Here is a 23,295-nt window from a genome sequence, read left to right on the forward strand (position 1 = left end):
AAGGAACACAAATTCAAGTCAATACTGCTTGTGCTTCCAATTCAGCAAGCGCAACAGATAAACAAAAGTTACATTGGAACAAACCCAGACACTTCATCAAAAAAAAAAAAAAAAAAAGAAAGAAAGCTCCAAGCTTGTCTATGTACCAATCATTTCATATATGCACACAGCTTTAACAAAAAAAAAAATAAATAAATAAATAAAATTAAAAAAACACGCCATAATGCCCCCATCCTCTGCGTCTGTCGAGAAAGAGACAGACGGACACAGAGAGAGAGAGAAGGGAGGGGGGTGGACTGTGAGTGTGAATTTGCCTTACGCGTGACCGCGAGTGTGTTGGTTCGTGCCAACGTGTGTACCTGTCTTGTCTAAAAAAAAACCCACCGCGGTCGGTGAACAATGGCGACAATAAACGGAAGCTCCAAAAATTGGGGCTGTCTTTTGGGGCTGTTCAGAAGGCATTGGAGTCTCTCTGCCTTTTCTTGCAGCTGGAGCAGTGATAATGACAGCCAGACATAGACTATTGACACGTTGTGTCATCGTCACCGCCAGGTATGCCAGTCTTTTCAGGTCAACATCCTCCCTTCGTCAACAGACTACTCTCTCTCTCTCTCTCTCTCACACTCTCTCTCTCTCTCTCTCACACTCTCTCTCTCTCTCTCTCTCTCTTTCATTGGTTCTTCCTTTTTCTTTTCTGTTAATCCCCTGGTATTCTTTCATTTCTTTATTTCATTCTTTCCATCCTTCCTGCTCTTCCTTTGATTTTTTTTTAATTAAAAAGGCGGGATGGTGGGTTGGCTGGTTTCTTAGCTGTGTATATAGGTCCCACGTTCAGTTCTTGACAAAAGTACTAAGGTCTTCATGTTCCCTTCCACGCATGTGGCCAAAGGAACACACAGAGAAAAGGTGTGTGTGTGGAGGGGGGGGGGGGGGGGGGTGAGGGAGGGGGGGTGCATACGAGTGTGAGTGTGAGTGTGTGTGTGTGTGTGTGTGTGCGTTCGCGCGTGACATATTATTTTTGTTGTTTCTGGTTCATTTCTTCAGATCTATAAAAAAAAATTCTTAGCCAAAGGTGTCGCCAAAGCGACAGACAGAGCATCAAATACCAACATATGGAATCTGTCACCATGAGTCCATTTAAGCTGCCACAGTGGAAAAAGAAAAGAAAAAAAAGAAAGATGACGTTAATCCTTAATTGACGTCATATACATAAGTCCACCGCCGCGCCGTCAGAATGAATTCCCATCTGATTGTGATTAGTTGGTCATTCATGCCTGTTCTGGTTATAAAGGATGGATAGCCGATATTTACCGAGTTCATGGTTGCTCTGTGAAGCTGTGTCATGTAATACTGTAAGTTACCATTAAGTTACTAAATCGGTACAATGACATTCTTCTTCGTCTGCATGCAAGCATACCATATATGTCTATAGTATAATCCATAGATTATCTCAATCTGCAGTGTGTGTGTGTGTGTGTGTGTGTGTGTGTGTGTGTGTGTGTGTGCACGCGCGCGGGTCAGTCCATGTGTAACTATAATACAAATAATCTTTTGTTTTGGTGCATTTTGTAGCAAATTATGTAAATAGCATATCCGAAGCAATGACAACAACGAAACAGTATTTTGACAACAATTATCATAACACAACGTAGGTAATTTCACAAGATACCCATCCAAGTTTGTTTGATGTTGTTTTTTTACAGTTTATTTGTTTCTTTTCTTTTCTTTTCAAACCGGACAGCCATTACTGAATCGGCACATCTCTGTCTATAGTGACACGCACTCCCTTCTGCCCCCCGCCCCCAGCCCTCTCTCTCTCTCTCGGTCACACACACACTCAAATACGCACGCACGCACACGCTCACGCGCGCACTCCGTCTGAAGTGTAAGCACTACATGTACACAAATGTGAATATGTAAAGACGTGTATGCATGTAGTCAGTATGTAAAGACGTGTATGCATGTGCTCAGTGTGTAAAGACATGTATGCACGTATTCAGCGTTTAAAGACATGATGATGTATAATAAAAGTACACGACGTTTCCCTACCTGTGGATTTTACTAACAGAAGGTAGGACCACTTAAGCGTTTCACCCCAATTACCACCATTAAAATATTGCAAGCGGAAGGCTCTTATACTGAAGAGGTGAATGTTGACAAAGAATACCACAATTCTGACGACGGAAGCTAAAGGTGGGTCATTGAGACACCACTGGACATCCGAGGGGTCTGTGTAGAGGAGAAGAGAGGACTGGCCGTACTGAGTGAGTTAAGGTGAAAAAGGGGACCTTTACTGCTTCTTGCCAAAGGATTGTCTCGCATGATTATCTCCGGACTCCGTTACGCCCCCTCTGGACACGGATTAAGTAAATGCCTTTCACCATCGGGATTTACTTTACCGATAATCCTTTTGTGCAAAGTATGTGAGTGTGTGCGTACGCGCCCGCGCGCGTGCGTGTGTATGTGTCTTTGTATCTGTGTGTGTGTGTGTGTGTGAGCGCGCGCGCGCGAGTGAGGTCATGCGTTTGTAGGTATCTACACGTTCGGATTTGTATCTGTGTAAATGTGTGTGTGTGTGTGTGTGTGTGTGTGTGTGTGTGTGTGTGTGTGTGTACGTGAGAGAGAGAGAGAGGGACAGACAGACAGACAGACAGATAGACAGACTGACAGATACAGAGAGACACAGAGATACAGTGAGAGAAAGAGAGACAGGGAGAAACAAACCAGAGACAGAGAGATCATATGTGTTCTTTGTAATGAAGTGCACCGAATTAAAGTGGTAGCACTTTCATTTAACGTCGTTTTGATATGTGTAAGAACAGACATATCACATCATATTGTGTTGTGTTGTGTTGCATTGCACTGTAATGCACTGCGTTTCATTGCACTTTATTGTATAGTACTGTATTGTATTATACTGTACTGTACTGTGTTGTATTTATTGTACTCTGTTGTGTTGTATTCATTGTATCGTACTGTATTGTAATGTATTGTATTGTATTGTATTGCACTGTATTGCATTATTCTCTGGTAACAACAGATTTCGCTGAGTGAAACACGAGAAGGCCTCCCCAGACTGGGAGAACGTGTCGGTGTACTCAGGCGCCACGCAGACCCGTGCCTTTTCTCCATACCCCGCTGGCGAGGGGGGCAGAGAAAGGCGACAAGACAATATATAAACAGACTGACTGACAGAACAGGTAGAGAGAAAGAGGAGGGAACACACACACACACACACACACACACACACACACACACACACACACACACACACACACACACGAGTTTCACTCAAAGATATATCAAATATCAGTCCATATTTCATCCACAATGAGACAGTTTAGAAAGACAGACAGATAGACTGAGAGGGTGAGAGAGAAAGAGAGATCTCAGAACTCTAAATGTTTTATATTCAAGGATTAAGATTTTAGGCATGGCCTGTTTTTTCCAATCTGTCATTGAGAAAGAGAGTGAGAGAGAGAGAGAGAGAGAGAGAGAGAACGTGTATCTGTGTCAAACATAAAACAACCATGCCTCTATCACTCCTAAAGCACTGTTCACAGTATTCAAACCGGGCACGCACGATGAAATGATACTTAACACCTGCCTTAAATTACTCGTAAGACTCTTTCATACCATGCAAACTACCCGCACCAAGTACTATTAAACTGGCTCGAACTGTGTCTGTCCTTCCTAACCATGGTATGTGCGAAGTAGACCTATGTTTGTCTGCATTCTCTCAACGACCAACAATGTCAATGGGCGACGCATGTGAATAAATAACAATAAGCAGTTGTCTCGTTTTGCAAAAGCCGTGCTTTATTTTATTGAAAACTGCAACGAGTCAAAATATACATAAAGTAAATAAAAATATATACTTGTTCTATTTCCCTCTTCTACACTGTGCAGTCTAAGCTTAAGTTTGTCTGTTGGCCTACACTGAATGACCGACTAAGTAAATGCGAGATGCTTAATTATATTAAAGAAAAAAGTGTTACTTCCAGTTCAGTTTTATACTTGAATTATCTAAAACTGCATTATATCATAACACTGTCTGTCAAAACATGTTTTAATTTACAAAGTTTAAAGAAGGGCACCAGATCCAATATCCTATCGCCCTTACTGAGGTGTGGAGTACGGCAAAAAGTAATGAGAGAAATAACGAATATTGTATTTTTTTTAAATGTAAACGAAACATGGAAATATCTGTAAACGCCAGCTGCCTTCCTGTTCCGATGTCTCCAAACACTTCTCCGGTAATAATGGTATCATTTAGGACATACCCTTCTGTAATTATTAATTTCAAAAGTTTTCCTGAAAATGAAATATATGACCCGGGTTCCCAAAGACTGCTCCTTTGCCCCTCTCCATCATATCCCATTATATCCAAAATAATAATAATATTAATAAATAAAAATAATAATGATAATAATAATCATCTTATTATTGTTATTATTATCATCATTATTATTTTCACTGTCATTATTTATATCATTATTGTTGGTGGTGGTGGCGGTGTTGCTGATGCTGTTGTTATAAATAAACAAATAAAACTGATGGGTTGGATAGGTAGAAACAAACGAAAGGGAAACAAAGAATGATGGAAGGAAGCGAGAAAAAAAGAAGGGGGACTGAAATAAGGGAAAAAGGAAAAGACAATCAAAACAGATGATGCTACGCTACGGCGAGAACCTTCCTCTTATCTGGTCTGTAAGATTCACCGAACTTAACTATCCGTGTTAACCTGTTTAATTCACGTGTCAAATCTGCTAACAACCGACCGACTTTGGTTCAGCTTGCGGCTGATTCTGGAGCTAGACTCGGCTATAAATCTTCTTTTTCTTCTCCGTTATTTGTGTGAAGAGTCATTGGGCGCCACACTGGAGAACTATTCACCAGATTTCCTCCAGGTCTCTCGGTTGTGTGCTAAAGCCTAAGTCTCTGGTCTTCCTGTCCACTCAGCAGTGTTATCAGGTCATGGTTGTTTTTCCTGATTTTTTTTTCTGCCCTCACTGAAAACATCGAGTTCGTCCATGATCAATGAAAAATCAGTGTTTACGAATATCCTTTTGCTTGGTGGCTTGTTTGGTTGGTTTGTCTGTGTTTCTGATTTAATTAAGGTTGGTTAATGTGTTCTTCTCATGTCGCCGTGTGCTGCTCAGTGGGGATGTGGAGAAAAATCCTGGACCAACAGATACTGACGAAAGACTACAGAAGACTGTTAGCGGGCTGGAAGACAGACTTGGTGCAAGACTTTCATCACTTGAGTCTCAAATTGCTCAGGTGTTGACACTGATGGCTGGTCAGGCAGAGACGTTGAAGAAACAAGGAGAAACACTGAGACAGCAAGAAGACACGTTGAAACAACAAGGGGACACACTGCAGCGACAGGGGGACACACTTAGCAAGATAGAAGAAACGAACGCCGTGCTGAAGGGGAATGTAGAACACCTGTGTAGTGAACTCACAGACATTCGGTTGGCGGTTGATGACAACAAAACAGCGATCGTATCGCTGTGTGAGAAGCACGACGAAATGAATAAAACTCTCTCAGACCTGCAAGATGAAGTGGATCGTCTGGAGGGCTTCTCTAGACGAAATAATGTGAAAGTGTTCGGTATCCCCGAAGCAGATGGATCAGAAGACTATGCAGCCTGTGCCGACAAGGTTCAGCAGACCCTGGGCCGCTACGTGACAAAGGCGGACTGGAAAGACAGAGGTCTCATCGAACGGGCTCACAGACTGGGCAGGCACAATCCCCAGAACCCCCACCCCCGCCCCATCATTGCCAAGTTTTTGAGGTGGGGAGACGTGATGAGCCTGATGACTGACCACGACGCCAGAGCCAGCATGCAGAAGGACGGGCTCCGTGTGGCTCAAGACCTGACCAGGCGTCAATCCAAGCAGCTGAGGGAACTCTGGGATGCTGGCCAGAGCGGGTACTTCGCCAGAGGTAAACTGCACATCAGAAGTGTGCAGCCACTGCCAGGTCAACATACACACCCTTCACCTGGGCAACACGGCGTGTCAACACAACGTGCACAGCCGTCACGCAACACAGCAGCCAGCCAGCCAGTCGCTGACCACGCACACAGCGGGAGTGTCTCGCCTCGTGCACCTGACGTCACTGACTCACGTACGCTACCCGTTAGCGGTGTTGATGTACCCGAGGAGTGTAAGCGGAGAACCAGGTCAACGACAGCCAGTGAGCGACAGTCCAGCCTTCACGAGGCGTGGAGCATGGGACGTGCTGCACGTGATGCAGGGAACACCACCACCCCCCACTCACAGGGAATAGGGGTCAGGTCAAGACCGAAATGTGAACCCGCACACACATGACATTTCTGACAGGAACACACTGAGTGACACAGACACAGTCAATCACAACACACACTCTCCAGTTAAAAACACTTTGTCTTTTTGTTCATGGAACATCAATGGTCTAACATCTAAACTTTTGGACCCTGACTTTATAAACTACATTACATCATTTGATGTTTGTACTTTGTTAGAAACATTTACGTCTCCTTCGTTTGACTTTAGTATTCATTTTCGTGAATTTCTTGTTTTCCATTCTCCAGCGAGTAAACTGTCCAGAAGAGGCCGCAGTTCTGGGGGAACTGTGTTACTGATAAGAAAATCTTTGTCTGACTTTGTTACAGAAATTAAAACGAACATTGATAATGTGCTGTGTGTGAGATTATGCAAACAGCTATTTAAATTTGATAAAGATCTGATTTTCATATCTATGTATAATCATCCTATAAATAGTGTTTATTATAAAGATAAAGAATATGACTGCACTTTACAAATGCTGGAACAATTTTTGGTATCGTTCTACGAGCAAGATGATGATGTTCACTTTATTCTTGCTGGAGATTTAAATGCTCGTATTGCGGATTGGTCATTACAGACAGATGATTTGAGTGATTTTGGTTTTTTTGTTGATGATGAAAGTGATTTTGTTAGAACATGTCAAGATAAGGTTGTAAATGGTTTTGGTAAATCGTTGATAGAACTTTGCAGTACTTTTCAATTCACTCCTTTAAATGGTTTTATTGATGGAGATATTGAAGGAAAATTCACCTTTTTGACTGTAAATGGAAACAGTACTATTGACTACTTTTTATGTTCTACAGGTATTATTACGCAGATGGTTAGTTTTAAGGTAGTGGATAGAGTAGAATCGCAGCATATGCCTGTCGAAGCGAATATCATTAGCAATTGTGACAAACCTAGTTGTGATTCTCGCCAGGAAAAAGTGTCGTTTCAAAAAGTAAAATGGGATCCTTCAAAAGCAGAAACGTTTTAAGAGAAATGTCATCTGCTGATACGCAGACAGCTCTTGAAGATGCCAATAATGATATTAGTGTTGATGTGAGTCGGCATTGTCCAAATTTTGTGGCCATTATATTCAATGCAGCTAGCTGTATGAGTCAAACGGTACATGTGGAGGGAGGGAAGGAGGACAACTGGCAGTCCGTGTTTGACGCACAGTGCAGGCACTACAAGGCGTGCTCAGCGTGCGCTGTCTCGCTATACACGATCAGGGGAGGCAACGCATGGATTGCTTATCGACAACACAGACTTACTATCAATCTGTGCTTGAAGACAAAAAGAAAAGTTTAGAAATACATAGTGGAATCTTGTTGGAAAACGATAATAATATTGATTGTGGTCACTGTAAAGTCAGTCAGAGAGGGACAACCAGAAATCAACCAGATAATCAATCGATACAGAAAAAACATCGAGCGATCTTGGCCAAGCAAAAAACAGGAACGAAAAGAGAGAGATTCACTGTCTCCTTTCGAAGAAGTCCCGAATTAAATGAAAATGTAGGTGATTTGAAATCATGGTTAAAGACATACATAAATTGATGAGTGAATTGTTTGCAATCACGAAGCAACTGCTTCTGCTTTAGATAGTTGCTGGTAGTTTATAAAGACTACTTGTTAATATTATTGCACTCTTTTTTGAAAATTGTATCGTACTGTATTGTAATGTAGTATTTTATCGATTGGACTTTTATTCATTATTCTCTGGAACAAAGTGCGATGAAACAACTGAAACTAATGGGAGAATTCGGTTATCAGGCGAGCAGAGTGTTTTCACTCAATACAAACAGAGTGACGAGGGGCCGAATGAAGGAAAGAATTATAAAAGACTGACTACAGAAATAAAAAAAGGAGGAACACTACATCACACACAACACACACCCACACACACACAAAAAAACGTTTGACTCAAGGATATATAATATCAGTTTCCATATTATCCAAATGATCAGTTTATGAAAAGACAGCAGTGCTAATGAAAGAAAAGAACTCAACTCTAAAATGTTTATTCCAAGGATTAAGATTTTATGGATGGCCTTATGTTTCAATTGTCATTGAGAGGTGTGGAAGGAGAAAGAGAAGATGTTTGTGATGTGCAACTCCATGCTTTACTCGCACTTTCGAGTTTCAAACGCGTGCACGCAGTGCAAATGGAAAACACGTTAATACTCAGTTTTTACCAGCAAACAACGACATATTCTATTAATGTCTCAGATGTATTGTCCTTCTAACGGTCATGCAAGTAGACTAATCATTTAGATTCTCTAAACCAACAATTCAATGGCGACCTGACAGTAAATTTGAATAACATCTATGTTTGCAAAAGGTGCCATCTGTTAAATCATGAAAATGCATTTCGAGTGAAAATATAATTGTAAACAATATAATATCTGTTTATTTCTCTCTACACTAAGTTAACTTTATTTGTTGCACATTGAAGATTCCGCTAAGTAAATGGGAGGTGTTGAAATTAAGAAAAAATGTGTCTTCATTCAGCGTGTTTTTTTACTTGATGCAATAAAACTTGCATTATTAAAACCATCTGAAATTGTATTTAATTTGCCATTCAAAGAAAAGTGATCGTCCAATTTCCTATCGCCTTTAAATGAGGTTGTGGAGTTCCCAAAAATAATGAAAGAAATAACGGATACTTGTCTTGTTCTTTTAATGAATGAAACATGGATACTGTTAAACAATCAAATTCCTATCCGAGTCCCAAACAGCGTACCGTAATAATGTAAATTAGATGACATACTATCTGTAATATAATAATTCAAAATCCTGCAAAATGAAAATAAATGTTACGGGTTCCCAAAGATTGCATTGCCCTTGGGATTAAATGCCTTTTACTTAAAATAATCAAACAAGTAATAAAATTTAAAATGATGCAAGCAAACTCAACATAATACGTTATATACAAATATATTTTCATTCAATCTTATATCACTAATTACTGTGTGTGGCGGTGTAGCTTCAGTAAATATAATCAATCAAAACTCGATGTTGGATAGTGAAACAAAAAGGAAACACGTATGTGAATGTTGTGAAAAAAAGCATGTGGGCTGAATAAGGAACGAAAAACTACAATGTACTACAGACTTTCCTTTTTATATGGTCTGTAAGAATAATCTCAGCATATCACATATTAATCTGTTTAATTTCATTTCAATCTGCAAAACGACACTTGGAATGTTGCGAGATTTGGCAACTGTTATTTTTTTCTGCATTAATACTGGGAAGAGTCATTGCGCCCTGAAACATCACAGTCCTGGTCTTTTGTTCAAAGTTAACTTGTTCCTGTCACTCACAGTGTTATAGGTCTTTGGGTTCGTTTTCCTAATTTTTTTTTTGTTCACTGAAACACGGTTCGTCCCATACAATGAGAACAGTGTCTTACGAAATTTTGCTTGCTTTCTTGGTGTTTGTCGTTTTTGATTTAATTAAGGTGAGATACGTGAGACGATAAATAAAATAGACAGAAAAGCAGGCAGACATATACTGAATAAATAAAGCACACACATAATCAGATGGATGGATAGATGCATAGATAGATGAATAAATAGACAGACAGCAGATGGATAAACAGACACACAGACATGAATTACATAAACAGTAAATATAATGAATGAATGAACGAATGAAAAAAATGAATTCAAGGATGCATTCATGAATGACCTTGTGTTCCATCTAACAGTTCTTGCATTTAGGAAATTTTTAGCTCAGTATCGACCTCAACTAATAGTATTATCACAGACAATACACCAAATCATAACGAAACCTCACTGAGACCTGACTGTCTATATTCACACACACACACACACACACACACACACACACACACACACACACACTGGACTGGAGAAAATATAAATACAACACACACACACACACACACACACACACACACACACACACACACACACACACACACACACACACACACACTGGACTGGAGAAAATATAAATACAACCGATCAATTCTACCATCTTGGGATAATTTCTCACAACAGTGGAACTTTTGAATTAGCCCTTGATCATATTGGTTACTAAACAAGCAGCAAAAGAGGTTCAAACCCAAAGGCGCTCAATTTCAGGCAGAAACATACACGAAAGCAACGCCGATAACTCTTATTATGATGTATGGTGCAGAGCTGTGGTTTCCCTATACAGTAAGACAGATACATTGCTGCTCCGTTTTCACAATATTTTTTAAGTACTTCTCACCAACACTTCCTCGTGAAAATCTTCATACATGACCGTGCAAGACTGCAGGGTGTGAACAGGAAAGCAATGAACCTTCGGATATCAGGTGATTTAGGCTGATTCCCTGTGAGCGTAAAACAATATCTGCCTTTTTTTTTAATTTATCTCATAATATTGGGTGTGTAGTGATTATTCGTATATCTAGCAGTGTTTTATGATATGAATGGAAAACATAACACAAAATATAACTTCCTCTCTGTTCTTGTCTTATTTAGTTTCCATATTCAACCAGAGAACAGAGATTATAAAGAGATTAAAGTTTGTAATTAAAGAAGTGAAAAGAAAATATTTTTAAAACTGACACTCTATAATTATATCGCCAAGGAATATATACTTAAGATTTATCTTTTATACTCAAGGAAAACCGAACATATGCAAACTTCGTGCTAGTGCACATGAGATCAGAAAGAAGAATACTGACATGTTCGGAAACAATATGCTAGATTATGCAAAATATCTGGTGTATCATCAAAAGATGAGTATAATTCTCGACAATAATGTTTGACATAATCATTTTAAGAGATTTATCAAATGATATAAGGTCTGAATTAATTTTAAAGTACTACTGATACAGTCAGTCATAAATATCCTAAATATACAATTAGACCTAATGAGCATCGACTAGCACAATTTATATATTAATATTTCAAAGTATACGCCACGTTAAACTCACAAACCTCATACTCATATACTTTGGTCGGTTTTGTTTGTTGCTGTATCTATGAAATTGTATTTGTGGTCTTCGTGATAAATAAAAATGATTCTGTTTTTCACACACACACACACACACACACACACACACACACACACACACACACACACACACACACACACACACACACACACACACACACACACACACACACACACACACCGTATGAAACGATCTCAATCGATCATCTACTTCGAAATGATAGCGATTTAAAGATGAAAAAATAGATCATCAAAAAGAAAAGGAAATAATGAAAAAGGTATTGGCGTTATGATCCCCAAAGGAAAGTTCTCACATTTGTTCATTGTGCAAGATTCGTATACAGGCATTCCATTGTGTGTCCACAAGACTCTCTCTCTCTCTTTGAATGAATACATTTTTTGTAACAATCATATTATTCTTTGACACTAGTCGTTGTCAGATTGTAAGGTTCAGATGAGAAATCGGTATATATTCAGTTACAGGCCTTGGCCTTTTTGGCATTCTCAATCTCCCCCCCCCCCTCCCCCCCCCCTTCTCTCTCTCTCTCTTGATTACTCTAATACCTTAAGGAAATTTAATAAGACATATATTCAACTCTCTCTCTCTCTCTCGTGGAGTCTTCATATTTACTTGCTCACGCAATACTTTCGTTTTCGTGTGTTGTGTTTATGTTAACATTATTCCTTACACTATATCAGGTATAAAATGTTGTTTACTTTTCAAATCGGACAATGACCTTATATTGAATAAATCTCTCTCTCTCTCTCTCTCTCTCTCTCTCTCTCTCTCTCTCTCTCTCTCTCTCTCTCTCTCTCTCTCTCTCTCTTCTGGTACTCCCATGAACCTCAGGTTACAGCATTTCAAGTCCACTTCGTTGAGATCAACAAGTTCTTCTAACTTGAGTCGTTGATCGAACAATTCCCATTCTTCGTTCAGAACTGCGATGTCGTCTGTGGCTCTTTTCACTTCCTCTCTATCTCTCTCACATGTCCTTTTCATCGTATGGATCTCAGCATTAATGTTCCCTATGGCACTGTGCAGTTGCTCCAGACTGCAGCTGAGAGTGTTGCCAATGTTCCGGGAATGCGAATTCATCATTTGTATCATTTGGATAAATCGCCAGTCCATCATCTGAAGTAAATGTGTGAATGCTTTATTTGTAGATGACTCCATTTTGCTGTGTTCCTGCTTTTAATTATACGATGGCAAGAAGGTAATAGTATAATTTTTCTTCTCTTCACGTACCTGTGGTATCGACCAGTCGTTTGGCCATCCGTTCATTTCCCTTCGCTTTGTTCACGCCGTCAGTGGCCAAGTCGACGAAGGAAAAAGTAAAATGGAAATCTACACCTGCGCTGGTGTACAGCCTAACTGCATATGGTATGGCCGTTCTACTTTTCTTTCTTCTTCTTCTTCTTATTGCTCGCTCGCTCGCTCGCTCTCTCTCTCTCTCTCTTCGTGGTGTGGGTAACTGGTTCCAGACAGAAATAGTACGGTTCACCTGAGGACAATAGGGGTGGGTATATAATGCAGTGTGCCTTATGTACCCGGGGTAGGTCTACGGTAATGTGTACACGGTGGAGCTGCGTTCTCTCTCTCTCTCTCTCTCTCTCTCTGTCTCCCCCCATATATATATATATCGTTCCACTTCTCTCTTTCCCTCATCGCTGGTGCTAAAAATCCCTAATAATAAAAAAATCATATCGTAATATTATCATTTTGCATGACTACCTTGTTTTCTTCACTTATACTCCTTTCTAAAAAAAATAATAATGAAAAAACAAAATAAAATAAAACAACAACAAAAAACAAGTGCACTTAACAGTTCACATGAAGCAGACTGTGAAATCTACTATACAGAGGTGATCGGTACAGGTAAAGTTGATAACACATTCAAGTCCCTGAATTCTGAAGCTAAAATTTCAACAGCACTGCACATGGCTGGGACTCCAAGAAAGCGCGCGTGCGCATATACACTATGCAACCTATTTTCGGAAAGCGTTTCTTCGAACATGAAATCGGTACTGACTTTCATGGGATCATGGAGCAGCATTTCACACGCAGTGCAAATTTCCGAAACAAACCAAAACACACACACACAAAAAAAAACTGCTACGACTTGATCGGCCCCCATGGGCGTGAGACAAAGAACGACTTTGATACCTGGAGTACTCTTGAAAGGCTGTAATTCTAACAGGGGCTCACGTAATTCGGGAGCGCACCTCGAATGCAAGGAATAAACCCTTTTGTGTTGTGGCAATGACGTAGACGGTGTCAAAAGGGAATGCAAAATCCAAAGCCCAACAATAAGTAGCCGAGGACAGGAATCACCCACACACGTTGTTCCTGCAATCATGTCCACAGAAAAAAAAGCCTTTTGTGAGCACGGCTAGAACAGAGCCGTACACCGTGATGTAAGGGTCCTTCAACGCCAGAAGTCTTCACTCCGACAGCACTTTCTTGACCACACAACAAAAAAAAGTTCATGTCCACGGCAAAACCTAGTCAAATTTGCCTTCAGGGGGTCTGTAATGCTTCCAGAAAATTGACTTTGTCCGCGGCTGTGTTTGTCTGCACTAATAAAGGCTTAACGGCAACATTAATGACACGTTGGTGTTTCTGTTTGCCCATTCTCCGCCCTGGTTCCCCTTCCATCTTGTAAATTATCGGATATCTTTGTCTTCGGGTACTATAGACAGCTAAAGTGTTGAGAGCAACGGTTCTTGGCAACCATACCAATATCGTTACAATTAGGGTGGTGTGTATGAGTATTTACGTTAATTTTAATAAACACCACACGACTGCTTGTGTGGTATATACAGTTCTCTGTCATGATTGATAAAGACCATGCACACTGTTTGTCTGCTTCACTTACCAGGTTTTCCTGATTCTCATTGACCATTGGTTTGTTTTTTTGTTTTTTTGTTCCTTTGTCTGTTTGTTGTTATTTTTCGAACACACACACACACACACACACACACACACACACACACACACACACACAATAATGATGATGATAATAAATAAAAGAAGGGTTTTTTTTTTGTTTGTTTGTTTGTTTTGTTGTTGTTTTTTACAAATAATGGTTTCGGAGTCCACTGAACATATCTATGTTCATAAAACTAAGGAATATAATTTGCCAAAGCCTTCTTATACACGTGTATATATTGTGAACTGAACAGTTCTTCCTGTTATATTGCAGCTGAACCTTTCAAATGATCTGGAATCTCATTCCAAATGTGGTGCTAGGGAAAAGCAGAAAATGCTGTTCGCTATTCCACACTACTCGACTGATTTACACCTCTCTCTTCGCTCCATTCCCTCAGCCTCCCCTCCTTCCCTCCAGCACAAACCCCTGTTCTGGCGTTCATACCCGTTTTCCACAGTGTTGGTGTGAAGCTTCAGCAATGCCAGTTTCCACACAAAGTTAAGTGGTTTTTTACAGCACATATACAAACGATACCTTTGAGGCAGCACTAGTCCCACAGTGATTATTTTTGGCGGGTATGAACAACGTACAGAGCACGTGTATGTGAATACCTCTTTGTGTCTTTTACCAGCATACCTGTGTGATCGATAATGCTTTCGGTTCTGCAAAACATACAGTAAAACCCTGACGTTCTGGTTTACGTTACGCTAAAAACTTGAAATACATTCATTCGCTTGCATTACTTACTGTCGCAACTATTCAATACAGATACACACATGGTTACACAGTGGCAAAGTTCGGCACAAAAGCTGAAAGAAAACGTAAAGTGTAAAGCACAACAGCCAAAAGAAAACAGTGAGTGGATAGGTGGAGGGAGGGCCATGGGAGGTAAGTGGGGGTGGGTCGTTCGGCAATGCCAGCTCAACACAAAAAAAAGTTCTTGAACATTCACGTTTGCTGCACGAGTTTCGGGGCCTTCTATTCAGAGTACATTCAGTGCACACCACAACCAACAAACTGACTTCTAGCGTTAATGTTTCGAATCGGACATTTTCAATGAAAGGTATACATGTTACGAGATATTCATCCAGGGAAATAGAGTATCACGCGGGCTCACCGTGTGGAAGGTATTCGGGACGCGTGTATTCTTTTACGGTTTCGCTTTCTAATTCACACAATGTAACCAATGGTATTATTCATGAGCGAAGATCATTCTGTTTTATTCTTTATCCATTGATTTTTCAGTGCTGTTAAATCCGCATGTTGTGAAAGCAAATCTACGAACAAGTTCTACACTGGCGGGAATTTATTGTCATATCCAAAAGATATAGGTCGAAAAAATCAAAGTGCACAAATTATTCTGCACTTTTCACACACACACACACACACATACAGAAATTAAGAGAGAAAAAAAGAGAATGAGTAAATGTGTGTGTGATATGTGTGTATATATATATATATATATGAGAGAGAGGGAGAGACAGAGAAAGAGCAATAAACACACACACACACACACACACACACACACACACAAAGAGAATGAGTAAATGTGTGTGTGATATGTGTATATATATATATATATATATATATATATATATATATATATATATGAGAGAGGGAGAGACAGAGAAAGAGCAATAAACACACACACACACACACACACACACACACACACACACACACACACACACACACACACACATATATATATATATATATATATGAGAGAGAGGTAGAGACAGAGAGAGAGAGCAATAAACAAAGCAGACGCGCAACATCAAAAATGCCCCTGTTTTTTGTGTGTTTTTTGTTGTTGTTGTTTTGTTGTTTTTTTGTTTTTGGTTTTTTTTTTTGTTTTTGTTGTTGTTGTTTTTTGCCTCGTTTTACAGTTTCTGGTTACACTTATGCGAGTCGATTTCACACAAGAAGTAGGTACACGCTATGCAGATTAGTCCGGAAATGCTGTCAGTTTACATCAGACGAGCTAAACATATTCTGCTCACGTGGACTTAAATATCGCTGGACATAGCTTGTTCAGGGTTTCTCAGAAGCTCCGAGAGGTTTCACGCAGCCCCAACAAATAAATACGGAAAATGCAAACGTGTGACGTCAGACGGCGCAGCTGAGCACGTTCTGAGCACGTGGATTCGCTTTCGCTCTGAACGGACGCCTGTTCCAAAAATTTCTCAACAAGGACAAACGTGAAACAGAGCAGCCCTTTACACGACTGTCCCCACGGCAATGCAAATCAATCCTGAACGTGCTCATGTTATGTCAGACGGCGCGGTGCACGCTCTGTTCACGTGGACCTTCACGTGGACTTCGCAAACTGGACACATGTTTCAAAACCTCTTTAACCAAGGTCCAACGCCCAGAGCAAAGCGATCGATACTCAAGTGCGATGTCACGCGAATCGACTTCAAGAGATCGAGCGCAGGAACGAGCAGCACTCCAAGCGAGAATCGAACCGTTGGACATCAGCTGAACCTGTTCAAAGCCTTTTAAGAGGCCGAACGTTTAACGTAAAAACGAGCTCAAGAGGCCGCGCTCAAGCGGGTTTATCCCGCGTACCGATTTTTCCAGGACAGCAGCAAGAACGAGAACCACTTCAATTCCGAGTGCTCTGACTTGTCGGACGCGTCACGTGCACAGGATGCTTTATATCGACAAGCAAGCAAATGGTCGGTTTCAGATTTCGATCCCTCCTCCCCACTTTGTAGTGTGTTTGTCCTTGTATGTTGTTTTCACTGTTGAGAAAATGTTGCTGACACATCTTTCTTCCCGTCTGCTTATTTTGTTTGAAAAACAAAAAACAAACGTAAATGGAGGTAATGAGAAAGAGAGAGAGAGAGAAGAAATGGATATGTGTATGAATGATAAACAATTTATTGATAAATAATGACAAAGAAACTGAAATGAATACAAAAAATAGTTTTCGTGTATTATCTAATTGTCTGGCTTCCGCTCCCGCCCCTTATCGCTGATAACATTTCGTCAATATTCCTTTACAACTGTAAGCATACAGCGACAGCTTGAATCCACAGAAAACCTTGTTAACATTCTGTCTCTTAGAGAATCGAACGTGACATACATGTGGTGCGCTCGTGCTCATGCAGAATGTTCTCAACTTTCCTGCAATCCCTACACCAAGGCTGAACATAGGTCAGATTTACACACGTGGCCGAAATGCGTTTTGCATTACTTCTTACATCTTGTGCGAGTCAAATAATTTATCCTATCCACACACAATTGAATCTGATTTCCTGGAAACATGACCGTGTAAGTTATTTCACACAACAATATAATAGTTCTCTGTGACAATTTCACAGCCATTTCACCCACTATTGGAAGACATTGTCGGGAATGGCCGGAGGGCAAAACTGATGCAGAAGTGAAGCTACTCATAGAAGAAAACAGTAAAGAAGAGGACATCATCATTTTCACAGATGGCTCAGTCACCAAAGGCCAATCCGGTTGGGGATTCACTGCGAAACAAAATGGAAAAGCAATTAGGGAAGAGAGTGTTGCCTACAAAGTCACAACCTCCAGCCTAGTTGATGCTGTGACACATGCCCTCCAGTGGCTATCATCTATCCATATGCCCGGAAACCAACATGCCATGATTCTAACCGACTCAATGAACCTCATACAGAAAATTGAAAGCAGAATAGGAAGCCCAGAGTGGCATGAGGCAAAGCGCAACTTTCAGTTTAAAAAACTCACATGGTCATACTGCCCGGGACATGCAGGTGTTAAGGGAAATGAGCGAGCTGACAGACTTGCCGGTAATGCAACAACGAAGGGCCTACATCTAGGAAAATCGGAAATCCTCAGAAAAATCAAAGAATACCAAAAAGAACAGGTACAAGGCCATCATAAAGAATAAAAGCAGAGAGAGGGAGCGGCCGTAAGTGTAGCATGAAAGGTAGAGCACGGTGCTTTGCAAATCAAACGACGGCATCATTTCCAAACCAACACTGCTCAAAATTACTTCAAAACGGAACAGAGTCTCTGTGGGCTTTTCCAAATACAACAGACTGAGCAACACCTAGACGCCACGTTCTTGGTATCAGAGATCTTTTCCCATCCCTCTTGCGGTCAATCAGTGGCCGCCTCAATACGTATGTGTGTGTGTCTGTGTGTTTGTGTGCGTGTGCGAGTGTGTAAGTGTACACATGTGTTAGGAGAGCATTGTGCACGTGTGTGTGTGTGTGTGTGTGTGTGTGGTATGTGTGTGTATGCATGTTTGTACTGTGGGAGCAACGGAATACTGGAACGTGCTGGTGTGCATATATATATTTGTATATATGTGTGGGGGGTGGGAGTGGGGGATATGGGCGTATGTGTGTGTGCTTGTATAAGTAAGTGTGTGTGTGTGTGTGTGTGTGTGTGTGTCGGGGCTCGTGTACGTTTATGTGTATTTGTTTCTGCTTTCATATCTGTGAAACTGCATGTTGCATATCTGTTATGCACGTGTGTGTGTGTGTGTGTGTGTGTGTGTGTGTGTGTGTGTGTGTGTGAATGTGCGTCTGCATGTTTTACATTTATTTGCTTATTTGCTTATTTATCATGATTATTGTCTTTTTAATTTATTTTCATTTACCGTTGTTATTATTATTATCATTATTATTACTATTATTATTATCTTCTCTTTTTTTTCTCAAGGCCTGAGTAAGCGCGTTGGGTTTCACTGTTGGTCAGGCATCTGCTTGGGAGATGTGGTAAAGCGTATATGGAATTGTCCCAACGCAGTGACGCCTCCTTGAGCTACTGATACTGATACTTTCCCTCCACTTCTTAGTTAACTTTCGTCAAGTTTCAATGTAGCAGACTCTTGCAGACCGTCACGACAGAAAGTGCATGGTAGCATTCTCATCCGAATGACTTGCGTCCAGACCACCACTCAAGGTCTAGTGGAGGGGGAGAAAATATCGGCGGCCGAGCCGTGATGCGAACCAGCGCGCACAGATTCTCTTGCTTCCTATGCTGGCGCGTTACCTCTAGGCCATCACTCCACAGTCTGACTCCGCGACTTACCATTTCCTGTCGGCAGTGCGAGCCTCAGTGGGTGGTCAACCCTGCAATCTGCATCACAAGTGACAGTTCACTGAACTCAGAAGGAGCGCATGATCTTCACAGAGGGATGGGGGGCGGTATGGGGAGTGGGGGAGAGATGTGGCCTCACGGACAGAAAACTCCCCCGCACTGCCGTCACCCGGAACCCCCACAACACGACAGCCTTGTTGGGAATCCCCATGAGGGAGAATGGGGGGGTCTGGGATGAGCAGCAACGGGCTACTGTTACTTGGAGGGCATGCAAAATGAGGCAGCACGAAGAAAAGTGTCGGCGTTTTTAGAAACAAGTTTTCAGATTAAAAAAAAATTTTTTCGGTGTTGAAGACCTGTAAGGATGCCTTTGTTTTCACACCTAAGTTTTTCATATCTACAAAAAAAATTGTCTTATTTCGTTTGGGAGAATTATAGTTTTGGTGTCGAAAACTGTTAACACATAATTTTTTTTAATGTGTACGTGTGCGAGGCGTGTGTTGGGGTGACCACACACACACACACACGTGTGTGTGTGTGCGTGTGTGTGTGTGTGTGTGTCTGTCTGTCTGTCTGTCTGTGTGTGTGTGTGTGTGTGTGTGTGTGTCTGTCTGTCTGTCTGTCTGTGTCTACGTGTTTTTGTGTGTGTGTGTGTGTGTGTGTGTGTGTGTGTGTATCTGTGTGTTCACGCTTATGAATGCAGTCTACGCGCGCGTATGCCTGCACGCCCGCGCGAGCGGGTTCATGGGCACTCATGTGTGTATGCGTGCGTGAATGTGCATCTGTAAACGCTCTTCCTGCACTGGCCTACTTTTCTCGTTTCCTACATCTCCGTGTTTCGCGATTTTTCTCTTTCTACACGAAAGTAACACGGTCATAACTCAATAACCCACCCTCCTACGTAACCCCTGTGCTCTTATTTTCAGCACAATCAATTTTATCACCTCTCGGCACGGCTCACGTACCGTCCCAAATCAAAACACTCCCTGTGAATCATCGTGCAGCTGGCTGTGAAGCACATGTCTTTGACGCACGTGCCTTGTCTCGAAATGCCAGTCGCACTGGGACCAGACTATCTATAGCATTACTAGCCTGCTTCTCGAAGTTTTTTTCCCGATTTTTTTCCTCGTCGTTTTTGCAAACAGAAGATTGGGGCGGCAGAATGATGTATGGTCGTTGTGCTGTAGATGTATCAATATATCGGTCTACGTTACGTGTGATGTATGTGTATCATGCCTGAAAACGTTTCTTTTTCTTTTACTGTTGTTTTTCTCTGCATAAATACAGACTTATAATTAGAAACCTGCGCAGAAAAATGCATTCACCCATGAACTCATACATCCATACATGCACGCCCAATATTTTCATGCACAGAGACACACAGAGAGAGAGAGAGAGAGAGAGAGAGAGAGAGAGAGAGAGAGACGTGTAGGGTCTGTGAAGTAGCATTTAATCTTTTATCATATCTTATATGTCTGGCTTTTTTTTTTTCTTTTCCTTTTTTTGTGGAGGTGGGGGGGGGGAGAGGTCCTTACTTTTATACACTTTTCACTCATTCATTCATTCTGGCGTTGGCAGATACGGTATTGCGAATAAATGTCTGTCTGTTGGCAGGGGAAAAAACATCATGATGGAACGGTCACAAACACAGCGCGGTATTCTTCCAATCCTGTTGGCATTGCCCTGACCGGAACTGCACTCGCACTCGGCTATGCTACAGTCAACATATTTTTCTGACCGGGTCTTCCCTATATCTAGATAAACAGGCGACGTGTGTACACAGATCTTCCTCACAAAACGGTCCCACAGCGGCACATCACGTGGAGAAGATGCAAGTATAGTGCAAAAAAGGGGGATGATTAAAGATGGCCCAACAACAGCACAGGTCAAAAATGAGACATACAAAAGTATCCGTGAACCGCGCAGTCCGCGGATTAACTCAAAGCCCATAACCTAATCATCATGGCACAGTGAGTACAAGCCAGCCGATATTGAATCTGGAGCCAAAACGACCCCGGGCTGTATACAACCGTCTATTTCCACGTCTTTAATTTCAGCCAATTACATGCTTGATCTTTTTTCACAGACTATCGATCAGGTCAGGACGATTGTCCGGACAAAAAAGCCTGTGCCTTGAGAAATGGCAACGAGCACCGGTTTCATACCAACTTTATGAGCATGATCTAAGTTGATCAACTGTAATTCTGTACCCAGTTAAATTTTGTGAACCGAAATGCAGTCCAAACGTCGCTGAATTTGCTGTACCGAAACAATTATATGGCGACAACTTGAGTGTCGTGAACAGATTCTTGACATGTTTTTTGTCCGGAATCTGTGATTACTAACACTCAGAGTCGCTAAAGTCGTCGAGTAATTATTGGTTGTAGGCAGAGGACCACGAACTGAGATCACACTGTACAAAATGACTCTGAAGGAACATTCTGTTTATTGACCGAAGATTTATAATCACTACGGGTAGACACGGGCAGGTTTGTTAATAATACACGTTGTTGGTAAGATGGAGTTTCTTTTCCCAAGCGATGAGGTCACTGGGGAGGGGGGGGGGTGTGTTCAGTGTAACGGAAAGAAAACTACTAACAGTTCAAATGGGCACAGATATCTTCCTCAGGGTCTAACGGGCTTATCTTTCATATATTCTTATGACAGAAAAACAAAGTACAAACACTGCAGACAAACGTTTACCCGATCGGCATATAAGGAATTCAATTACTGTCATGGTAATCTCCTCTCCATTGTCAAAGTAGGAGATTGAACAGGTGTGGCCTTGTGACAGTATGCACTGGACTTGAGACTGGACTGGACTGCGCCACAAGGAGACGTGACAGACAGAGGAAAAGATGGGAAGAAAAACACAAAAGAATGGACAGACCTCCTCTCACCGGCACACAGAGAATAGCTGAAGACCGGAAAGATAAAGGGGGCTCGTTAAAACGTCACTAGTGGTGCAACAACAACCCACCACTGGCTACCGCGCTAAGTAATCAGCAACTGTTGTTAATATGGAGTAAAAGAAAAATCACGATGATAATCACTGAACGGAGGTACACGGCACCATTGTGGCAACCCTCTGGCATGTGGTTTTCTAGAAGATTGATACCGGTTGTTGCTGTTGTTTTTTTTTTTTGTTTTTTTTGTGTGTGTGTTGCTGTTTGTTTTGTTGCTGTTTTTTCAACTGCTATCCCGAGTTTTAAAACGGATCCTAAACACATCTGTACATAAATCAAGCGTGCTATAATACGTGTGTCAACTGTACATGCAATACGAAATCAAACAGGTGGAGAGAGGCAGACAGGGAGCGGGAGGAGGGGGGGCAGGGGTCGGGAGTTGAGGGAAATCACTAATACATAAATCAAGCAGACAGCATTTCGTGCGGCTGTGTAGTACAATCAATATGAAATAATTCGGTAGCGTGAAACAGACAGACAGACAAACAGAGACAAAGAGAGACAGAAAGGGGAAAAACTGGATGAGTTAGCCTGAGAAAGAGAGTCTCAGAGAGAGTGTGGGACAGGGAGAGAGAGACGGAGAAACAGAGAGAGAATGAGGAGGAAGCATTGAGGCAAAGGTACGCCTGTACTCTTCTTCGACGATATTTGGAATATTTGCGCTTTTTTTCATCAATGGGCTAAAGAAAGAAAAAAGAAAAGAAAAAAGAACCATTACCAATACAATGTGCACAGAGAGAGACAGAGACAGAGAGGCAGAGACAGAGAGAGAGAGAGAAGAAAGAGTATTTTATCCACTCAATGAGTCAACCCACAGACGTAGTAAATAAGAAGGCAAAGAACCAGATGAAGAAAATACAGTCGAGGAGAAAAAAAAAAAAAAAAAAACGAACGAACAAACAGAACGAACCTAAGTAAAGCAATGAACCGACAACAGAACGAATGTGCAAATCCGCAAAACAGCACCCTCTAATCAAACATCCTCACAACCCCGTCGTTCACACCGAGGTCCGAACGCGAGATTCCGACACACGATACCGGGAGCTGTCCACAGAGTGGTGG

General features: G+C 41.4%; 1 protein-coding gene across 2 annotated transcripts in view; it reads right to left on the reverse strand.

Moving 5' to 3' along the window:
- LOC143282160 (sodium/calcium exchanger 2-like) overlaps positions 1–23,295 on the reverse strand; it is a 91,055-nt gene that overhangs the window by 64,692 nt on the left and 3,068 nt on the right. The window lies entirely within an intron of this gene.

This window comes from Babylonia areolata, chromosome 5 (assembly GCF_041734735.1).
Source record: "Babylonia areolata isolate BAREFJ2019XMU chromosome 5, ASM4173473v1, whole genome shotgun sequence".
Taxonomy (NCBI): domain Eukaryota; kingdom Metazoa; phylum Mollusca; class Gastropoda; order Neogastropoda; family Buccinidae; genus Babylonia; species Babylonia areolata.